The 12682-nt window shown below is 40.1% G+C and overlaps 1 long non-coding RNA gene across 1 annotated transcript; it reads right to left on the bottom strand.

The window, feature by feature from the left end:
• Positions 1–6886: 6886 nt before the first annotated feature.
• Positions 6887–12062, bottom strand: LOC116658212. The gene is made up of 3 exons (XR_004313440.1): positions 11697–12062; positions 7786–7906; positions 6887–7016 (listed from the first exon to the last, which is right to left on the bottom strand). It is a non-coding gene; the product is annotated as an uncharacterized LOC116658212 (long non-coding RNA).
• Positions 12063–12682: the final 620 nt, after the last annotated feature.

The following is a 12682-nucleotide window of genomic DNA, read 5'->3' as shown; positions in this document are numbered from 1 at the left end:
GATTACGAGCATCAGTAAGCATCTTACAAAGGGCTCTGAACATTTACATTTGCTCTCCTTCACCTCTCACCTCTTCATTCCCAAAGGTCATGCCAGTCAGACCATCACCAGCTCCACTTCCTCTCCTGCCACATCCTCCCTGTCAAAAGTATGAACAGAATCCAGATTTCAAAGGATAGCTACCTGTTTTTCCCCATTACAGTTAACATTAGCCTTCATCAGTAAATACTATGAAACTCATTTCTATCCTTTCTTATTTAAACCATTCCCCATCTGCACCAGCAGTCAGGTAACTCACATGCTGGCATATGTCTGACTCGCCTTATGATGGAGGATGTGGCATGAAACTGCAGCATCCTTTTATCCTGGGTAGAAAAGTGTTCTGGATACACAATAGGTAAGCAGAAGAGGCAATAGGGAAGTCTGGCTCCTTGGCAAACAATTTGATGAGAAAAATTTGTCTCCAAGAAATGTCTCTTCAGAGCTAAGTAAGAAAAGAGGTATCCAAGATTTGAAAGGCTCAGGCATTCGTTAATTTTTATCTGATCATATATGTTAAATATTTTCCCAAGTGGAGTCCCGCTTTGCTAGAGTGGATTCTACAGTTTATAGTAAAAGTTTCTCAATACAGATCTATCCATTCTGCACTGAAAAATAGACATCACATGTGTTGGATGGCCGTTTCATTTCATTCTTCATTGCATTCATGTCATTCACCTATTCTTTCATTCAAAAAATGTTATATTCATGGATCAGGCTTATTATAGCAATGATACAGAGCAAAAGCAGCAGGAAAGAGGTTTGCATCTTTGGTGTCCAGAGAGCCCAGGCTCAGGCTTGTGTGTCATTTCCCTTCTGAGACTGCACTGGTATCCCCTCTCTAGCAGTGAAACATAGGGTCATGTGTGGTAGGTCTCTGCCCAAGGAAGCCCCTGTGAGTCTGGGGGAGCTGATCACATAGGCATCTCCTGCTATGCATCCAGCCATGGCAACTCAGGACCCCAACAATAAAACCAGGCACATGTCATCAATCTTGATGTTTGTGAAAAGCCACCTGACTGGCTAGCATGGCATGGGTTGACACTGTAGGTGTACGAAACAGAATCATCAATCACAACAGGAAGGATATTCTGAGAGCCACATTCCCAGAGGTTTGTCAAGGGTCAGTCATGGTTCCAGATTCTTCTGGAGACAGCAGAACTAAGCAACCAGACCTGCTCTGTTAACTCTTCCTTCATACTCTCCCTAACTACAGTTGATCTGAGGAATTTTTTTAAAAAGCATTGCAATTATTGTTGTCATCGTGTTTATTCATTTCTTTAATTCAACAACTATTCACTGACCTACCATGTATAAGACCTTGTGCCCTGAGAGAATGTTCAAGAATTGAGTTGGGTACAAGAATCATACAAATAGGCTGAAGTAAATAAGATGACATATCAATCATCACACAAGCCACCATCATGACTTATCATAAAGTTGTATTTGAGAAAGCATATTTTTAGAAAACAACATGCTAAGAAGTCAAAAGGGGAGGTCTCAGGAGGCTGCAGGCTCTGAGTGGCATTGGGTTTTGGTGAAGGACTTGGAGAGGAGGCAGACAAGCAGACGGGAGAGGGGAGCCTTCCCAGGAATGTACGCTCAGGACCCATAGCTCAGAGGTGGGGCTCTGTGAGATACATGCAAGGTCACTGAGGTAAGATTTGAGATGTATGTGAGGACCAGATTCTGGATGATTTTGAATACCAAACAAAGGAGTTTACATTCTATCATGCAGGTCAGTAATTCTTAACCCTTCTGCATGTTAAAATAAGCTGAGGAGATATGAAAAAATACTGAGATGCTGATTGTCTTACTCCATTTGGACTGCTATAACAAAAATAGCATGTCCCAGGTGACTTCAATAATGAACAATTATTTCTCACAGTTCTGAAGGCTGGAAAGTCCAAGGTCAAGGCACTGGCAGATTAGGTGAGAGTTTCCTGGTTCATAGACAACCATCTCATCTTTCTGTGTCCTCACGTGGGCAAGAGAGCTCTTTGAGTCTCCTTCTTAAGGGCACTAATCCTGATCATTAGGGCTCCATCCTCATGACCTAATCATCCTCTGAAGGCTCTACTCTTTAATACCATCCCATTGGTGGTTAGGGTATCAGCATATGAATTTGTGGAGATGACACAAGCATTCAGTCTGTATCCTTGATTCAAGTAGTCTGGCCACTGGTATTTAAAAATTCTCTCCAGGTGACTCTAAAGTGCAGTTAGAGCTGAGAACCACTGTTTTAGTCACTGAAGGGCCACTGGTAGTTTTTGAGCAGTGGAGAAACATAACAGAACTGATGCTGTAGGGAGCTGATGCTCTGGAGTGGGGGTGGCCTGGAGGAAGGAGCCAGTAAGGAGTCTCTTTCAATCCTACGGTCATGAGGATGTGATGAGGGCCTGCACTGAAATTTGTGTTCAATTAAAGCCTAAATTGTGATGAAGAACACAATTCTCTTGAGTTTGTACCCACTATGTGCCATAGAAGTGGTCCTGCACCTTGCTTCCTGAACAGTGACCTGCCTCCCTAACCTGCACAGCGTGGAAAACCAGGAGGCTGAGAAACAAGCCTTACAAACGACCCTTTCTCTACTGAGCAATGCTGATGTTATTTTTACCAACTACGAGTGATGCTTCAGGAAGAACAACTCGACGACTGCCCTGAACTTTTCCAGTATGGAGCAGCCTAAATATTAGTTTCCTCCCTCCAAATTCACTCTCAACCTGAGTGCATGGGAGGAAAATTCCCAGTTGAGTGAAACACAGTTAATTCCAAAGCCATGTCAGCCTCTACCCCACAGTTCTTTGTGCTGTTCATCAGCTCAGTGGGTGCCCCACAATCCTACAAGCACTAAAATTCTTCCAGCAGCTCTAGACAGCTCTAGAAGACTCCAGTGGGATTGAAAAGGAACAGTCCCCAGTTTAGAGAACTCATCCTTAAGATTCTGTTCCTCTGAAGCCACTTCTGGTATCAGAACTGCACATGCTGAAAACATTCCAATGTTTTTCTACCCATTGGACAGATAGTCAAACCCAAAGTTTTTATCTCAGCTTAAAAGATCTTTCAAAATCTGGCCCTCCAGCTCCTGCATTCTCTCTAACCTTATCCTGGCACACTGCCTTCTCTACACCTCCTCTGAAATGCATGCTCCTGTTGAAGTAACTGATATTGTCTCTAGGGTTCTTTGTTTTTTTTTTTGTTGTGTTTTTTTTTTTGCCGCTAATTTCTATTCATAGTTTATGTCTCTCTTAACTATCATTTCTTTCAGGAAGCCTTCTCTGGTTCCCTAAAATGGGATCCAGTAACCCTTCTGGTGCTCCAGTAGTACCCTGTGCTTTTCTCAACACTTGGGGCATGTGAACTTTTCTGGGTGTGACATGAGGGTGGAGACTGTGTCTGTCTTTTCCACATTGTATCCTTGGTACCTAGTACCTGGCTAATGGTAGGCAATGATAAATGTTTGTATCATGAACGAATGTAATATACTCTTGTTAGTTAAAGCTTCCCTACACGCTCTGCAGAGATCGTTGACTGAATTTCAGAGAAAGATGCTTAGGTGGTACCACATAACGTCAGTTCGAAACTTTCTTCTCTATCCCAATGGAAATGGGTTGAGGAAATGGTGAAATTGTTGCTGACTGGTGAAATTACTGTCCCCCAAATAAATGGATTGGCTAAAGATTGGGGACGACTTTTTCTCTTGCATAAAGAAGGCCTGGGTGGTCACTGCGAGGGATGTAGGCAGTGCCACAGAGTTCCTTATTTGAGATTCAAGAGCAAAAGAACATTAGGCAAAACTTCATCATTACTTTTGCTATAGCAACAAACCAGAAATCTTGAGGGGGAAAAATAAGTCACACGTAATAACATGAAAAGGCAATGGGCTGGTTTTTTTTTTTTTTTAAAGACATGACAGAAAAATAATAGCGATGAAAAATGACCGTGCTATACCAAATCCTTGGAGAATGGCCTTCATCGTTCATTACTACTGTTATGGGGCTCATGCACATACTTTTTCAACCTGACTAAAATATTTAGCTTTCCAGGGAGAAGGATTCTTTCATTTTTCCGCTCGACTATACCAGAAGAGCATAAGTCAGCTGAAAATTGGATTAAAATGAAACATCAGACAATGAGTTACACCCGCCTAGAACATTGTGCTCATTTGTCAATTATTAAAACATCAACTCTAACTATTTCAGAATTTTTAAGTACCTATTCCAGAATAAGTGATTCTTTCCATGCAGAGGAAGTGCCTGTTGACATGGGAAAATAAAACGATACCTTTTTTATTTATAGGAAAATGCAAAGATTTCCAATGAAATGAATTAAAAATTGATATGCAGGATTTAAGATGATTTATATGGACTTTTATTATAGCATGCACATTTCCAGGTAAAGTTACTGCTTATGTTACCTCTTTTTTCTAACATTTTTTATTGGTTTATAATCATTTTACAATGTTGTGTCAAATATGCTACCTCTTCTTGACTCTCCTAGAACATAAATAATAACATTAGACCATATGCTTAATACATTCAACTGCTGGAAATGGGAATCAACCTGTAAAATGCTCCAGCAATGTGATTTGATTGGTGAACATTTCCCTTAAAATGTTTTGTTATTTAAAAATATTTTTATGAGCTAATAGTTTTAAAGGATACCCAGTCAAGCCCAAGATATCTAACCCATTAGACCAGAATACTTGCATCTTATGCATGATTCATATGTATTCCAAGTGAGGACCCGCACACGAAGCACCTCTACAGCTGCAAGGTTTTGATTACACTGGGCACACCTTCTGCACCTCTCTTTTGTGGGTAGTGTAAACATTCCCATCTGAGCTGGAAAGCAACAGCAGAATTGTGACTTGAGAGAGGACACAGGGCCGGAGGCTGGCCAGGCAATTCAAAACCATCTGTCCAAGGGGCGAGGCAGGAAATGAACAAAGTATGAGGCCAACATGGACAGAGAGTTGGGGAATGAGGAGCAGAGAGAGAACAAAGACCTGGTCTGGAAGAGTTCTGGAGCCAGAGTGAGGTGGTGGCAGGGCTGTATTCCAGGGTTTGTTACATGATCTGTAATTTTCCTTAAGGCACTTCGTCACAGAAGGGCTAATGTTTTCCACTATTGTGGTATTTATGTTTGCCAGAAGAACCACCCTTGAACCAATTGGCCTATAACATGTCATTAGCATAAGTTCGTGCAGCCTGTTTGATTCACTCGAGAGGCTGGGGCAGAATCTTCAAGCAAGCTTCTTGAGAGAGAAGTCTAGAGAGATTTACTTTCTCTCTTTGTCATTTCCCATTAACTTTAAAAAAAAAAGTTTTTATTGTGAACTAGACATAAAAACAGAGGACTGTATACAAATGTACAGTTCAGTGAGTTATCATAAAACACATACCTGTGTAACCAGGAATGAACTTCTCAGCCTCCCAGAAGCCCACTTAGGCCCACCAAAGTGGTCCACTACCCTACCCTCTATGGTAACCACTTCCTTCCTTTTCTTTATGGTTTTGCCACTTGAGATGATAACCCTGATAAACGAGAGTTTTAGGCTTTTTTTTTTTTTTACCAACCTTGTTGAGATGTAATTGATTTATAAAGAACCGCACTTACCAAAGGTGTACAATTTGATGCATTTGGCCATGTCCCCTCATACCATCACCATCACTGAGGTTAGAGCCACATCCAACCCCTTTCAGTGTTCCCTTGTGTCTCTTTGTATTTTTGTTTCTGTTTTTTGATGGTAAACATACATGAAAACTCCAAGAGGTCACACGGAATAACAGATTCGAAGTAACTGAAGTTCCATTTCTTCGTATCTACTGGCTCTCACATTCTTTATTTGAATCTACTGCTTAACCTGAGGAGTAGGGAGTTTCCTAAGAGTAGGAAACACTGTGCCCAAAGTGAGCTCAAAATATTCTAAGGAGAAATGGATTTACTCTTGAAATGAAATAATGTGTAGCTGAACATCCATGCATGGTTGTTTATTTTCTTCTCATTGAACTTTGGAAATTCTGTGTGTGCTGAAGATAGCACACAGATCTACTTTTTCTTCTCAGTTGCCTTTAACTCTCTCAATTGTACCTTTTGAAGGACGTATGCTCCTATTTTTAAAGAAGTCCAACAATGCTCTTTTTTACAGTTGTCCTATTGGCATTTAGTTTAAGAGACCTCTATATTCAGCATCTTCTAAAAGCTTTACTGTTGTACTTTTACCTTAGTTAATAATCTATCTAGAATGGATTTTGGTCTACGACAGAAGTCACATTTTTTTTTTCCCATGTGGACTTCAGCTGGCATCATTTATTGAAAAGATCATCCTTTCCCCACTCTTCCGCCTTGTCAGCTTTGTGAAAAATCAAGTGACCATATACACGTGAACTGTTTGGGGATTCTTTTCTGTTCCATTGGGTCGTCTACCATAGTAACAATTCCATGCTGTCTTTTGCCATTTTGTACTAAGTTTTGGTGTCTGGTAAAGCAAGTTCTTCCACTTTGTTTTTCTTAAGGCTTTCCTTGACTACTTGTGGCCCTCAACATTTATAAATAAATTTTAGAGTCAGTGTGTTAGTTTTTTGTATGAAACAAAAGGAAATCAAACAGTGCCTATTGGGCTTCTGATTGGGATTGCTTTGAATCTTCTTTCTTTTCATGAAAGAAAATTCAAGTGAAATTTTATCTCTGGATTTGGGAAGAAAGACATATATTTTATTTTTCCAGAATCCTGAGAGATACAGAGCCATGATAAATAGAAACCCAATAATCCCTTATTTTAAATTTTTTTTAGCAAAATAGTTTATTTATGCAGATAATATCTCAGTTTTGAAAGGCTTCTGGTAAGCTTATTAAGTAAACTGTTTTTCTAAAACAACTATGACGGTTTATTATCTAAGCAGCTGGACATTTCCTGTTGCTTTGAACATGAGGGGAAACCAACAAATCAGGATCCATTAGGTTGAGTCTGATTCCTGGGGAGAGGAAAGAGGCTTTGTGTAATAATACATTTTTCAGTTTTTAATCCTTCTCAAAGAATATAAAGCAAATCATTTAATTGTATAAGTATTAATTATAATGTTTGTTTAAACTTGTTAAAATAATGGTTATATAATCAATTATATGATATAATTACAGTGCATAAAAATTACTGAATTGTCATGAGAACTGGATGTGATTCTGGCAAGTTATGAACACTCTCCAGGCCTCAGTTTCTCACCTGTGAAATGGGAGGGTTGAGATGAGCGCTGAAGTCCCTTCAAGAGCCAACATCCTAGTCTTCTGCCTACCCTGCATGTCCCTCCATAGTGCAAAAAACATGGCGCCATAATTATACTAGGGAAATATTTTACCTTTGACTTTCAGCCTTTTATTATGTCAAGAAAGTTTCAATGTTTTGTATGTTAAAAAAAATCTTTAAGGGAATCATCTAAAAGATCTTTATCAACATTGAAAAATCCATACTCTATAAAAATCACCAAAAAATGTAGCGTAGTTCAAACTTCCAGCTACAAGATGAGTAAGTCCTGAAGATCAAGTACAGCATGATGACTATAGTTAAATATTGTATCGTTTATCCGAAGCTTGCTAAGAGAGTAAATCTTAAAAGTTCTCACTGCACACACACACAGAAGTAACTTTGTGAGGTGATAGATATGTTAACTAACCTAATTGTGCTAAGTATTTATATATATGTTTATATATATATGTATAAATCATCACATTGTATACCTTAAAACTTACATGATGATGCATGTCGATTATATCTCAGTAAAGCTGGAGCGGGAGAAGAATGTAGCATGATGTTGAAGCTGAACAGACAGCTTTTACATAGTATCATATGTGTGTATAGTCTTGAGGACCACTAGAATAGAAATAAAGTTCGGTGAAGATAAGAGGCATAGTTAGACTCTCACTAAATTAAGTGCTTTTCAGTGAGACTGAAATATCTTCGAAACTCACTTTCCCAGCAGCTGTTTTTTCCCAACTGGGAAACATCACATATGTTTAATAAGACCCAGCCCAGTTCCCCAAATTATTTTTAATTCTGGCTTTCTCTAGGTGCTCAGACATGCTCCTATGTTCTTTTAGCTTTTCATATTTCCCGCCACTCAAGTCTGCTAATGTATTAGTTATGAATACAACAAAATGCTATATTCTCAGCTAAATTAACCCCCCATTGTTCAGGTCTCTGAGTACAAGGTCAAGAACAAGATCACTAATTCAACTGAAATGAAAATGTTAATAGAGTTACAGCTCTGCACTCGGCATAGGAAAATGGAATAAGGCCAGCCAGCCATCCCTAAACGTAGTGAAGAACAGCTTTTTGTTACAGCTGAGACACTCTGACTTCATGTAAATGTCAGCTTACTGATTAAAAGACCCACCCCACTGGCCTTCCAGATACGTGTCCTAGAAAAAGATCATAGCAACGAGGCTCATCTCTTAGCTGGCCATGGACCCAGGGTGTTTTGCTCCTAGATAAGCCAATAAGGAGGAGTGGGGTAGGGATAGCAAGAATGGAGCTGCTAAGTGTCAGTTTTCTCCTGCCCCCTAATTTTAAAGCCAGATCACTAATTCTGAGTTGAGATGTTTTCTCCTAGAGCTCTAGTTAAGTATTTACAGTTGACTCTTGTCTATTGGGGTTCAGTAGTCTCAGAACTGAGAAAAGAAATATATGCTTTGTCTATCAGATTGTAAGACCAGAGGTGACAGAAAGGGTGAACTTTACATCACTTTGATTTCACTTCCACGGGATACTCAAGAGGAAAAAACAAGAACAGATATTTGTACTCACATTTAAACTTGGGAGAAAAAAATAACTGAAATGAAATTCAAGTAATAATCTGATTACCAAAATCAAGATAACAGGTGTCCTGATCTTTTTACAATTTTTAATGTATTCAGATTATATCTATTTTAATATAATCTGTTGGTTGACATGATTAGAACAGCTTTTAGAAGCAGGAATCATGTTTAGCCATACAATTTTTCTAGTTGCATTAATTTAAGTTTTATTTTTAAACAGGGGCTTTATTATATTTAAGAACTGAATGTTCCTAGCAGCATACTCCCGAATCTCTCCTTCCAGGGCCATTTGGTTTTCAGTTATAAATAGCAAAATTTTAGTTGAAATAAAATGCTGTTTTTCATTTTGTGCCTTACAAAGTATGAACAATTATAAGACTGTGGACTTAGAACCTTAGAGAAGTCAGGGTGTGTAAAAAACTAGTCATATATTATATAAAACTAGTTTTTAAAACTATGTATTAGTCATATACATAACTAATTTTATATTATATATAACTAATATGTATAAAACTAATTTTAAAAAACTATACAGTGGCTTAGAGATGACAAAAGACTTTTATAAATGTCATCTATGTCAGGCAAGAGTTTCAAGTATATATATTCAGGTGTCTCTTCTAAACAGTCACTGAGCTGTAGTGGAGAATTATCCAGAGGGAAGAATGAGGAGCAGTAGAGGACCTTGGAGATGTCAAAAGCTCCTTTGAGACAAGGGAACATCTGTAATTCTGACTCAGTTGTACTTGCAGGTGAGGTTCCACAATGTCAGCCTTTTGCTGGCATGTCTTCCGTGAGCACCACTGATGAAACTGTATTCCAGAGCCTCACTATTCTAGGCGTGGTCCTCAGACGAACATCATCAACCATCACCTGGAAGCTTGTTCAAATGCAGACTCTCAGCCCTGTCCCAGACTCGCGGAGCCAGAATCTTCATTTTAACAAACTCCCAGGTCTCGTGCCTGCATTTTAAAGTTTGAGAAGCGTGGATCTCTTTGTCACGTGCTCTGCACAGTATTAGTTAGGGTTCAGGAAGGGAAAAACCATGGTTTTAGTGAATTACACATGAATACAATAGTCGCCATCAGAAAAGTAATCTCTCAAGTTTTGTTTAACTCAATGCTTTCCAAATGAATTTAACACAGACTCTATTTTATAAATGAAAGATGTATCAATAGCTCCTGGGACGCTGCTGTTGGTTCCTGATAAACTTCTCCTGCTAGAAGCTGATGAGGGTGGGAGAGGATGGTGAAGAACTTTACTGAATACGACTCTGTTGAATAGAAACATGGGAAGTTTATTAGAGCGTCCAGATGCCGTTTCAGAAGTGAATCAGAAGAAAGACGATGTAGAAAACCATTATAGCATGAAGGTTAATAACGTGACTGTGGATCTGCCACTGACCAGCTGTGGGATGTTAGCTAAGGGTTTTAATCTCCATGAACCTTAGTTTTCTCCTTGGCAAAATGGAGTTAATCAGAGACCTAACTTCAACTGTGATGTTCAATTTAGATATGCTCATAAGAAAGTAGCACACAGTAAAGGCCCAATAGATCTCAGTTATTATTATTGTTACTATTCTTATTATCCAGAGAGTAAAATGGAAAGAACAGTGTAAGATTATATAATTTAAAGCTTCCCTATGGTTTTAGGTTTCATTTTCCCTGATCTGTTTTGTAAAGGGATTGGCAATGAAACCCAAAATGTACACGGTTTGTGTGTTAGTTTTTAGGTACAGCAAGAACTTGGAATATTTGTGGGAACTACTCCTCTCTTAGTAGTCAGTCTTGAAGGGAGAGCAAGGCTGCTTGCTTCTGCCAGGAAGAGAGGAAAGCCAGAGAGTCCCTGAACCCACTGCAAGGAAGAGAGAGGGACATAAGGAGAGGGCTTGAGTGGGAGAGGTGGCCCTGGCGTAATAGCAAAGGAAAGCTCTGTGGAATTCCATGGTGCCTTTTACAAATTTTAGTGCATCTAAAAAAATGCTTCATTTAGGAGAGCTGAATCCATGCTGAGGCATGAATTCTTCTCTACTATGGTTTGTAGGTAGTCGTGGGGTGGTCCCAGCTTTAGCTTCAGTTTTGTAGAATTGCATGGATTAAGAAATACCTGAGCATTGATGATGGATTGCGGGGCGGGGAGTCCCCATCGTAAGCCTGTGCACGTGTGAGAATAAGGAAAGAACTCATGAACTCAATCTAACTCAATAAACTTGACCCACTTACAAAGTCTCAGTGTAACAGGGATGCCCACAGGCCAAGTTCAGCGGCGGTTTCAGAGGGATTTAGGGTGAAAACTGAAAATTCTGTCATGTGTCAGGGTTAGACGCTTTGGTAACTCTCCAAGTGTACGGCCTCTTCACCAGTTTCCTGGCCCTCGGGGATCCAGCTCTCTAGCGGTGGTGGGGGAAGGGTCCAGTCAGCATGGGCCACAGCCCTCCAAGCACAGTGGAACCCAGCAGAAGCAGTAACCATGCTCAACATTGGCAACTCTCCCCAGTGAAGGCGGGTCTACCCAGAAAAGACTAGGAGGTCCTACACATGCCACATGGTAGCAGTTTGGGAGCACATGTTCAATTCCCTTGGGAAAGTGTCCCAAATAGTTTTGGGGCAAACATTGCAGAAAGCTTGGGTCCTGCTGCAGCAGGGAGCACAGAAAGCCAGCAAAGTATGGGCTCTTACTACCAAACTAGCATTTTAAAACAAGACAAAATAGTTACCCTCAGAAAATGCAAAAGGTAAGTCATTATGCCTCATAATAACATAAAATAGCATACACAGAGGCAATGCAATTCTACAAGAGGCTGGTTACAAATAAGAAGAGTCCAGAGCATAAAACACAACGTTACTTACCCCGCTAAGTCACCTCCCAGCTCATTCAAAGGCAGCTTCAGTGTGCTCCTGACAGCCCTTTACGTTCCTCTCCCTCCATTTTTCTGTTTCTGCCCAACTTCTCTCTTCCCAGTGTCCTGGCTCCGTCCTACAGGTGCCCCTTGTCATGAAGGTTGTGAACATTTCATTCCTGGCTCCTTCTGGAGGATGGTGATGGCTTCTTAGAGTCCCATAAGGTGTTTCAGATTCTTTAGAGTGGCTCATCCATGGCATTGGGACACCTGGTTTCTTGTTAAAATACAGGTTCTGATTCAGTAGGTCTGGGGTAGGGCCTGAGAGTCTGCATTTCTGACAAGTAACCAAGTGATACCAGTGTTGCAGGTCTGCAGTCCGTGTTTTAAGCAAGAATATTCAAAAGGACAAGAAAATTTTATTCTTGCTGACGTTAATTGCCATTCATTGCATAATCTTAGATTGCCAGGGATGGAAAAAAACAGAGCAGATGAAGGAGACTGAGAACATTATCCTGCCATGCACAAGGAGACACATAGCAAACTTGAAATAATGTTCAGATACAACTCTTGTGTTGTCGAACTGCTGACAATCCATCCCTCCCCTTCCCCCACCAGCAGGATAATGATGGAACCCATAACTAGGGGTGGTGGGAGAAAGCCTGTCCTGGTGTTGGCCTGGGCCCTGGGCTTCTGCAGTCCCTCTAGGGCTCATTCATCTGCTGACCTACCGCTTGTCACATTGTAGCTCCCATCAGCCTAAGTGAGCTGGTACTTGTCAGCGTGCAAATTTCAAAGATTTCTCTTTCCGTACTTGCAACTGTTGAGATGGTAATCTTTAAAGTAAAGCCTTCGCCTACTGTACTTTCATTGATTTATTATTTCTGTTCATAATTGCTATGAACTGCACCATTTATTCTGTTGCTATACTCCCCTTGGTGTAAAAACACTCACAAAAAGAAAAGAGAAACCTGATATAAAATGACAGCAGCCGAA

The sequence above is a fragment of the Camelus ferus genome, chromosome 20, assembly GCF_009834535.1.
Source record: "Camelus ferus isolate YT-003-E chromosome 20, BCGSAC_Cfer_1.0, whole genome shotgun sequence".
NCBI classification, from domain to species: Eukaryota; Metazoa; Chordata; class Mammalia; order Artiodactyla; family Camelidae; genus Camelus; species Camelus ferus.
Note: the sequence above shows the minus strand (reverse complement) of the source record. Positions and strands in the feature narration are given on the sequence as shown.